This window comes from Oncorhynchus masou, chromosome 11 (genome assembly GCF_036934945.1).
Source record: "Oncorhynchus masou masou isolate Uvic2021 chromosome 11, UVic_Omas_1.1, whole genome shotgun sequence".
Classification (NCBI taxonomy): domain Eukaryota; kingdom Metazoa; phylum Chordata; class Actinopteri; order Salmoniformes; family Salmonidae; genus Oncorhynchus; species Oncorhynchus masou.
Window position 1 is genome coordinate 55,032,666 of NC_088222.1, and position 10,449 is coordinate 55,043,114.

General features: G+C 41.9%; 1 protein-coding gene across 1 annotated transcript in view; it reads right to left on the reverse strand.

Moving 5' to 3' along the window:
* Positions 1-7,928, reverse strand: part of LOC135547888 (uncharacterized) — a 93,310-nt gene extending 85,382 nt beyond the window's left edge. The window contains exon 1 of the mRNA XM_064977101.1: positions 7,602-7,928. The gene's annotated coding sequence lies outside the window, so the exon portion shown is untranslated. The remainder of the gene's footprint in view (positions 1-7,601) is intronic.
* Positions 7,929-10,449: the final 2,521 nt, after the last annotated feature.

Here is a 10,449-nt window from a genome sequence, read left to right on the forward strand (position 1 = left end):
GTAGTGATGCCTCTAGCACTGAGGTGCAGTGCCTTAGACCGTTGTGCCACTCGGAGCCTGAATCCCATGGTGTATCTCTTGCAGGCTGGCTGCACAAACACACATTGCCATGATCAACCATTTACCTGGGGCATATTTGTGTCCCGATGTGGCTCAGGTGGTAAGAGCATGGGTCAAGCATTTCCCTCCTCAACAAACAAATGTATAATTTGAACTATGTTTTGAGGTTATACAGTGTTTGTTTACATTTGTTGTTTACAAACATTGGAGTAAAGCTTTTTTAAATACATATTCTTCAAGAATCAGTTCTCTTGAAACTTTTATCCAACCAAACATCAACACATCATCACCCCTCTTAAGTCACTCAAACTTTTCAATCCTGATCATTTAGACTTAGCTTATTCCTTTAGTTACATGTTATGCAAAAATACAGTTGAGAGGCCAGCTTATTTTTAAGGAAACAAAAGGGGTACTGCAAACATACTCTTCTCACTGTCCAGTTATTTGCATTAATTAGCATTGCTCAGGCATCCAGAATGATGTCTCAAATGGCACCATATTCCCTAAATAGTTTACTACTTTTAACCAGGGCCTATAGGGCTCAGGTTAAAAGTAGTGCACTATGTAGGGAATAGGGTGCCAATTAAGACACAAAACAGGTATTTGGCACAGTGCTGCTGACAAGAGCAATGAGGCCAGTCATAAACAAGCTTGCTATGTTGACCTCATTCCAGCAAACAGCCATACATCAATCCCTGAGAGGATTGGGCATCATTAATGAATCTGTTTTATCAATAGCCTCTCATGGATGGGGCCAGCATTTTGCCAGCCCGGTTTACACTTTGAAGTTTGTAGAAATGTTAAAATAATGTAGGAGAAAATCCAAAGAAAAACCAACCAGAATTTTGTTCGAGAGAGAGACCATCCTCAGACATTCAAGAGAAAGGTCACATTGAAATTTAGCTCCCTGGACGCAATTCCTATGGCTTCCACAGAGTGTCAGCAGTAGATGTTAAAGGTTTCAGGCTTGTAACTTCAAAAACAAATAAGAAATAACAGTTTTAGTAGAGGGACACAGTCTTGGAAATTCATGTTTGCGCGTGCCATGTTGACACTACGCACCTGCTAAAATCGGTTTCCTATTGAACATACTTCTTTCCGTAAGAAATATTATAGTTTGATGACATTTTAGGGGATCTGAGGAGTAGATAGAAATGTAATTTTGACTTGCTGAAACAAGGTTTGGGGGTAGATTTTCCGATTCCTTTCTCTGCAAGTTGAACGAGTGGATTACTCAAATCGATAGCGCCAACTAAACTGACTTTTTGAGATAAAATCCTTCTTTAAATCTAACAAAATGACACTACATGTTATAGTTGGGACCCTTTGGATGACAAATCAGAGGAAGATTTTCAAAAAGTAAGTGAATATTTTATTCTAATAAGTGAATGTATGAAACCTGTGCCGATGGAAAAATATTTTGATGTGGGGCGCCGTCCTCCAACAATCACATGGCATGTTTCGCTGTAATAGCTACTATAAATCGGACAGTGCAGTTAGATTAACAAGAATGTAAGCTTTCAACCGATATAAGACTATGTATATGTACATAAATGTTTAAAATCCATTATATTTATAATTATTTCTTTTGAATTACGCACCCTCCAGTTTCACCGTAAGTTGTCCCACTAGCGGGACTATCTGTAAGAAGTTGAAAGAAAATTTTGCTGTTGAAAGTTGAAAGTTGAAAGTTGCTTTGGATAAAAGCATCTGCTAAATTACTTGTATAATAATTTCAGTATTATAATTCAGGAATCAAACCCACATGGGTTGTAAGCAGGCTGCTATACTTCAACGACTGAACAATTAGAATTATCTTGTGCATAAGTGCCTAATCATGCTGACGTTAAAAAATTGTCTCTCTAAGGTCAGGGTTCCCCAACTGGTGGCTGATTTGTTGTTTGGACATAAAACACTGAAAAAAGATCAGCAAATCAGCTCCAAGTGATTTTAGTTTTGGGATTCGGTTGCAAAGTTTTCCCACACATAATTGTGAGATACTGTATATGTGATCGTATACAAATGTAAGCACGGTTTGAAAAGATACATGTTTTTGTCAAATGTTATATCTGTTTATTTGTAATTATGTTCCGGCCCATCCACTCTTGGGAAAAAAAAAAAAAAATAAAAAAATCAGCCCCCAGTTGAATCTCGTTGATGATCACTGCTCTATGTGATACATTTCTAAGAGCTTCTTAGGTTAAAGGTGGTTCCAGCGGGAATCAAACCCATGCCCATGGCATTGACAGCGCAATGCTCTTACCACCTGAGCCACATTTGGCCACAAATATGCCCCAGATGGATGGTGGATCATGGCTGTGTGTGTGTGTGTGTCAGCGCAGCCAGACTGCAAGAGATTCATCAATGATCAGTCTTGTCTGGCATCACCTGGACTGATCCCATCCCTGCAGAATACATATTTGGAACGGTCATTCCTCCTCCTCAGACTTCACCCCTCCCCTAGATATGTCTCAACAGTGCACTCGTCAACCGTCACCCCTCCCCTACTCAAGTTTCAATCCAGCATTAGTCAAGTCTGGGTGACTAATGCAGGATTGAGACATGACTAGAGGAGGTCTCAGGAGGAGGAATGACAAAGTTCCTAATATGTATTCCGTAAAAAGGGTCAACCCAGGTGACACCAGACTAGACTGGCCAGACAAGTTCCTAATATGTTTTCCGTACACCTCCAGACTGCACGCTTAGCTGCACCGTTACGGACCTGACTGCACGCTTAGCTGCACCGTTACGGACCTGACTGCACGCTTAGCTGCACCGTTACAGACCTGCTGTGCAAACAACCTTCCTAGCAGAATAATCTCCCAAATAACCTAGGTTGCATTGCAAAAGCAATGCTCTCAGAGCACGAAGAGTATGTTAGCTAGCTAGGGTAGTGTACTGTATGCATGATTTGTTACAATGCTAAAAAGCAATGCTCTCAGAGCACGAAGAGTATGTTAGCTAGCTAGGGTAGTGTACTGTATGCATGATTTGTTACAATGCTAAAAAGCAATAATCTCAGAGCACGAAGAGTATGTTAGCTAGCTAGGGTAGTGTACTGTATGCATGATTTGTTACAATGCTAAAGCAATGCCTCCAGAGCCCAACACGCATGCTAGTATGAGGCTGATTTAATCTGTTCAGGCAAGGTTTGTATCGGAGATATTTGAGGCAAACTGAGGCCCCTGTTTTTGGCTGTACGGTGCATGGTCTATATAACTTATGTGCCTCCTTGGACGTAACATCATACTAATCTAACATAAAGATCTGTATATCAGCAGGTTTAGCTTTGTGCTTTTGGGAATCATAGGATTACAATTAACATAAGGGATATAATTCAAGTGATTATTGTGGGTATACACTATGAGTATGATATAGTATGTTCCCCACATGCCATTGATAAGAGACTAGGAGTCGAAACAAATGCAATGGAATGTGGGAGTGAAATTAGATTGTTATTATCTTATTATTAATTGGCTCAGCATCCACTCGTATCAAGGAGGACTTAGAGGACTTAAAAGGCTATAAATCTCACACATTAAAATGCCAAAGATTTTTTTATAGCTGCCATTGTCTGTTATTTTTCATGGGCAAGCCGTGCACCGCTATCTGGGATTTGCAACTGCACATCGTACTATAAAAGAGGAAGAATGGTGGTCTTTCAAGCCCTCAGCCCCGACCGATTCTTCCCAAACTATTTTGGGGGAAAGAATAAAATCGGTGATTAATTGTGTTTAGGCAAAGGATGAAGGCTGAAAACGCAAAGAAATTCATGGATTAATTCATGCAAACGTGTTGTTCTGCCTTACATAATGAAAAATCGTTCAAGCTGTGACCAGATATTCATCATTATACTACACAAAAACATTGTCTAAGTGTTGAGATGAAGTTATGAGAAAGAGTACATATTTAAGGGAACAATTGGTTTCCCTCATCATTGCTGGCGGTTTGCAGACCTGAAACATGATGAACACACATTCCCGATCAGCAAAGTAACTTTGCTACTCACGAAACACAGAATTTGTTTTTTTTTAAGCCCTATGTACAGTGCGTATGAACACTGTATGGACAGTATGTACAGTAGGGACTGCTTGTTTCAATGGCAGAGAATTCAGAAGAGAAAGTCCATAGAATAATTATGGGTCCCCATAGAGCGGATGTTTGAAGTATAAAAAAGGCTCACTTTCAGATGTTGGTGTTCGTAGTAGTGGGATAGTCACAAGATGGCCATTCTAAAATGGAGTAGATACATTATACATACAAAAGTATGTGGACACCCCTTAAAATTAGTGGAGTCGGCTATTTCACCCACAACTGTTGCTGACAGGTGAATAAAATTGAGCAAAGCCATGCAATCTCCATAGATAAACATTGGCAGTAGAATGGCGCCTTACTGAAGAGTTCGTCAAATTTCTGCACTGCTAGAGCTGCCAAAGGTCAACTGTAAGTGCTGTTATTGTGAAGTGGAAGCATCTAGGAGAAACAACGGCTCAGCCGTAAAGTGGTAGGCCACACAAACTCACAGAACGGGACCGCCGAGTGCTGAAGTACGTAGCACATAACAATCATCTGCCCTCGGTTGCAACACTCCCTACCAAGTTCCAAACTGCCTCTGGAAGCAACGTCAGCACAATAACTGTTTGTTGAGAGCTTCTTGAAATGGGAGCACGCTACTCGCCCGAATGCATAGTGCCAAATGTAAAGTTTGGTGGAAGAGGAATGATGGTCTGGGGCCGTTTTTCATGGTTCAGGCTAGGCCCTTTAGTTCCAGTGAAGGGAAATCTTAACGCTACAACATACAATGATTATGTGCTTCAAGGTCCTTTCCTGTTTCAGCATGACAATGCCCCCATGCACTGTGGTGGCAGAATCAGAATCCTTTAGGTAACATTTATGAATAAGATGTTTTATTAATTTTCTTAAGTAAGTTTATGTGAGAACATTTACTTTTCCCACTGGGGAGAGGTTAGGCTTGTCTTCTTATGGGAATGTGTCTAACTATTTACATGTCCCCTCTGAGGTTGCCCTTATCTTGATTTAGTATATGGCCTTGGAGGCTCACTGTCTCCGTGAGCTTGTCCAGGGAGGGGGGGGGGGGGTTGTATTTGGGATGGGAGTATCTAGAAATTGACAATGGATACATTCCATTGGAAAAGGTAATGTTTTGGTCCTAAATGGTACCAAGAACGAGATAGGAAGAGATGTCGAGATGTCGAAGAGGGCAAACTGAACGATAATTTATAGCTAAATATCGTCTGGCGATGGGATGCTCCTCTCTCAAGTAAAATTCTTCCTTTGTGCAGTTTTCCTAAGACCTGTGGTTTGTCATGTCGACTAGGGGGTGGATCTTTGCTATAAAGGATCTCAGTTGCCATTATGTTGACACTCTCAGATAATTCATTTATGGACACTGAATTGATCTGAGAGTCACAGGGCTATGGTAAAGCTCATATAATTAAAGATGGACTTTATGATAACTCTGACTTTGTGTGGTTTGCTCTCTCATGATTTGGTAATACAGGAAATTTCCACGACAGCATAAAATGAGGTTCATACAGAAATGGTTTGTTGAGATCGTTGTGGAAGAACTTGACTGGAATGCACAGAGCCCTGACCTCAACCTCATTGAACACCATTGGGATGAGCCAGGGCTAATGTGATTCAGGCCTAATCGCCCAACATCAGTGGCCGACCTCACTACTGCTCGTGGCTGCTTGGAAGCAAGTCCACACAGCAATGTTCCAACATCTAGTGGAAAGCCTTCACAGAAGAGTGGAAGCTGTTATGGCAGCAAAGCGAGGGGACCAACGGCATTTAAATGCCCCTGATTTTGGAATGAGATGTTCGACAAGCAGGTGTCCACATACTTTTGGTCATGTAGTGTAGTTCAGCTCAGAAACGTGGTAATTAAGTACAATCCCATAATCCATTGCGCCAGCTTTTTTCGTTTCGGAAGGAGATGGATCACAATGACAAGAGGGACAGAGACAGTTGGTGAAAGTATGCCTTATCTACATTGAATAACTAATAAAATGATTTCGTCAGACAGCTCTGCAGCGTAGGCTATTTAGGCAGGCTAGCTAAAGACAGTACAGTATGGGGAGCACAGAGATGACGTTAGATGGTCTGGCTGACAGACTGCTACTGCCTGAGCAGAGATGAGATGATGACTTTAAGGAAGTTAAATATTTTCTTATTTCATTGTAATTTCCTATTGATATCTACCCAAAGTGGACCTGACAATTTAATATTTTCAATGTTTGGATATTGGATATTCACTCTTTGTGGCTTTCGGAATTTCCATTAAAAAGCTTTATTACATAATGTATGTTTTTATTATTATTATTTATTTTTTTAAACCAAAACGAAATAAAAAATGGATTATTTTTTAATAATCGAACCAACCTCAAAAAGCAGTAAGGCACTATGTATCAGGGACAGTATAATGGTGTGACGACATTCACGTTACAAGTTCTCCCCCATTGCCTCTGCATGATGTTGAGAAAGGCACGACCCACAGTCCCTTATGACCCGCTAGCATTGGCACCTCTGCACCTGAACTCTAGACAGAACACATGATCACAGAATGCAGTGGACTAATCTTGTATAGCTCTGCTCAGTGGTGACACACGTGAAATGCCCAGGAATAGAAACCACTGCCTTGATTTTGTCTTTGTGACTGCGTAAGCAGCCATCATTGCACTATGCAGCTCTTTAGGGTTGGCACCAAGAGGAATACCGAGGGAAAGGACAGAACAAAAGGAGGAAGCAAGTAATTACGAATCTGATCGTATCCTTTTTCAAGAGAACCAGCTATGTAAAATCCACCCTGTCCAGATTGTTGCCCAACTGATCAATCCCTGGTGCACTCATCACAAATGCAAAATCACAAGCTAATTATCACTAGATTCAGAGGGGTTGGGTTAAATGCAGAAGACACATTTCAGTTGAATGCATTCAGTTGTACAACTGACTAGGTAACACCCTTTCCCTTTAGCTATCCCCATTCACTCAATACCAGTGGTTAGAGGGTTGGGCCAGTAACCGAAAGGTTGCTGGATCGAATCCCTAAACTGACAAGGTAAAACTCTGTCGTTCTGCCCCTGAGCAAGGCAGTTAACCCACTGTTCCCCAGGTGTTGAAGACGTGGATGTTGATTATGGCAGCCCACCGCACCTCCCTGATTCAAAAGGGGTTGGGTTAAACGCGGAAGACACATTTCAGTTGAACAACTGACTAGGTATCCCCCTTTCCTAAAGCACTGGTTGGACTCTTACTTCCGACTGAGACTTCACATGGCCTCTGAATTCTGATTCATTACTTATGCAGTATTTCATGAATGTTAGAAGCTGATTGACAATATTTGAAGTCGTCATTGTGCTCCGTCCCCTCACACATGCACTACACTGTGCGTGCACGCACGCACACACACAACTACACAGTCATACACAATCATCATATACTGTATATAACGTCATAAAAATGCAAGACTTTACAATGTGTTACAATTAAAACTTTGAAGCACAAGCTGTTGAATTTACCTCCTCCTTGCTCCCCATACCGCTCTCTCCAAATTCCTTGGCTTGTTGTTAAACACTAAATGAACAGCCTAAAAATCGCTCTCATTGGAGTAAAAACTGAAGAAAAAAAAAGAGTGAAGGGAGTAGAATGCGTATTCTCTCCTGTATTTCCTCTAACGTCCAGTCTCTCTGAATGTTTCTCAGAAGCACATGTTTCTGCAAATTAAAGCTAACTGAGATTCAGTTCAGTTCTGCGCAGAAAGCAGAGAAGTACTCTCATTCTTAAAATGTGTGCCACCCTCTCCAGGTCTCACACTGCTCTCACAATGTGTTCTCTCTCTCTCTCTCTCTCTCTTTCTCATCTCTTCACTGACTCATTCACATTTGCGATCTATTTTTTTGTTCCGCTTATGGCTCTTTCTCTCTCCCTCTGCCTCTTGCAGCTCACTCCTTCACTTGCTCTTGTCCCAGCTCTTTCTTCTCTGTTTGCCTCTTCCTTTCCTCGCTCTCTCTTCTCTGCTTGCCTCTCTAGTCACTCATTTCGCTCTTGCACTCATTTCACTCTCCCTTCCCTCCCTTGCTCTCTCTCCTGCTCTCCCTAACCAGCGTATCCTGCTGTTATCCTGTTTTCCTGGAAGATTGGTGCGTCTCGATGCCCAAGCCAGAAAGCACCACCAAGAAGGCAAGCTTGGCAAGGGAGCTAGCATTTTCTTTTAAATAACAAACTTAGAACCAGAAACATTAACACTTGTTCTTGACACCCAGCATCTCTGAAGTTAATTTAAACTTTTTTTAACTAGGCAAATCAGTTAATGAACAAATTCTTATTTATTATGACAGCTTACCAGGGAACAGTGTGTTAACTGCCTTGTTCAGGGGCAGAGGGACAGATTCTTACCTTGTCAGCTCGTTGACTCGATCCAGCAACCTTGCGGTTATTGGCCCAACGCTCTAACCACTGCCGACCCTGTTAGAAACAGGCAAGATTGGCATTCCAGAAACATCATTTTGTTGGCATGTATTTTGAGCCCAGATGAATGAAGCTAATTGATTGTACCCAAATTGTCCATTTAAATAATATGATTCAGATAATATTAAATCAATATAGTACCTAACATCCAATTTGGACCAAACTTTTCCTATCATTAAGTATGACATCCAATAAAAATGGTCAAAATCCACCCACGGAACCCTCTCACCCAGCCAATCCCATCCCAACAACCAGTATGCAGTATCAGTTCTCTGTGTCTGACAAGTAGTATGAAGCGTCGGTTTATTGCTTCTTCAAACCACGTAATATATTCCCTGTGAAACTGGTCGTTATTTCCCCCTGTTCATAGAAATGAGTCATGGATCACAGGCAACATTCACACTGAGCTAAAGGGTAGAGCTGCATCTTTCAAGGTGTGGGACTCTAACCCGGAAGCTTATAAGAAATCCTACTATGCCCTGCGACGAACCATCAAACAGGCAAAGCGTCAATACAGGGCTAAGATTGAATCATACTACACCGGCTCTGACGCTCGTCTTATGTGGCAGGGCTTGAAAACTATTACAGACTACAAAGGGAAGCACAGCCGCGAGCTGCCCAGCTATATGAGCCTACCAGACGAGCTAAATCACTTTTATGCTCGCTTCGAGGCAAGCAACATCCGGACTGGTTGCATCACTGCCTGGATCTGCAATTGCTCGGCCGCAAGGCACTACAGAGGGTAGTGCGTATGGCCCAGTACATCACTGGGGCTAAGCTGCCTGCCATCCAGGACCTCTACACCAGGCGGAGTCAGAGGAAGGCCCTAAAAATTGTCAAAGACTCTAGCCATAGACTGTTCTCTCTACTACCGCATGGCAAGCGGTACCGGAGTGCCAAGTCTAGGACAAAAAGGCTTTTCAACAGTTTTTACCCCCAAGACATAAGACTCCTGAACAGGTAACCAAATGAAAACCCGGATTATTTGCATTGTGTGCACCCCCATACCTTCTTTATACGCTGCTGCTACTCTCTGTTTATCATATATGCATAGTCACTAACTACACATTCATGTCCATACTACCTCAATTGGGCCGACCAACCAGTGCTCCCGCACATTGGCTAACCGGGCTATCTGCATTGTGCCCCGCCACCACCAACCAATAAAATTGTGACAATACCAGCCTTTGACCACTAGATGATGCTGTTCCTGCTATACTGCCACACTTGTTCATTTTGCTAGTTTCTTGTGTTTATTAAATAGATCACAAAATACATTTTGCAACTGAGTATTGTAAAGTGGCTGTTCCACTGGATGTCATAAGGTGAATTCACCAATTTGTAAGTCGCTCTGGATAAGAGCGTCTGCCAAATGACTTAAATGTAATGTAAATGTAGAAAAGCAATAGATTTTGCGCATGATGAAAATAAATGGCGTAGTCATCCTCACAATTCAAGCCAGTCTTCTATGAAAACAATTTTGTTTAGTTTGTCCTTCTCTTAACCTGTTGATGCTCTGGGGGCGCTATTTCATTTTTGGATAAAAAACGTTCCCGTTTTAAACAAGATATTTTGTCACAAAAAGATGCTCGACTATGCATATAATTGATAGCTTTCGAAAGAAAACACTCTGACGTGTCCAGAACTACCAAGATATTTTCTGTGCGTGCCCTAGAACGTGAGCTTCAGGCAAAACCAAGATGAGACGGCATCCAGGAAATGAGCAGGATTTTTGAGGCTCCATTTTCCATTGTCTCCTTATATGGCTGTGAATGCGAGAGGAATGAGCCTGCCCTTTCTGTCGTTTCCCCAAGGTGTCTGCAGCATTGTGACGTATTTGTAGGCAGATCATTGGAAGATTGACCATAAGAGACCACATTTACCACGTGTCCGCCCGGT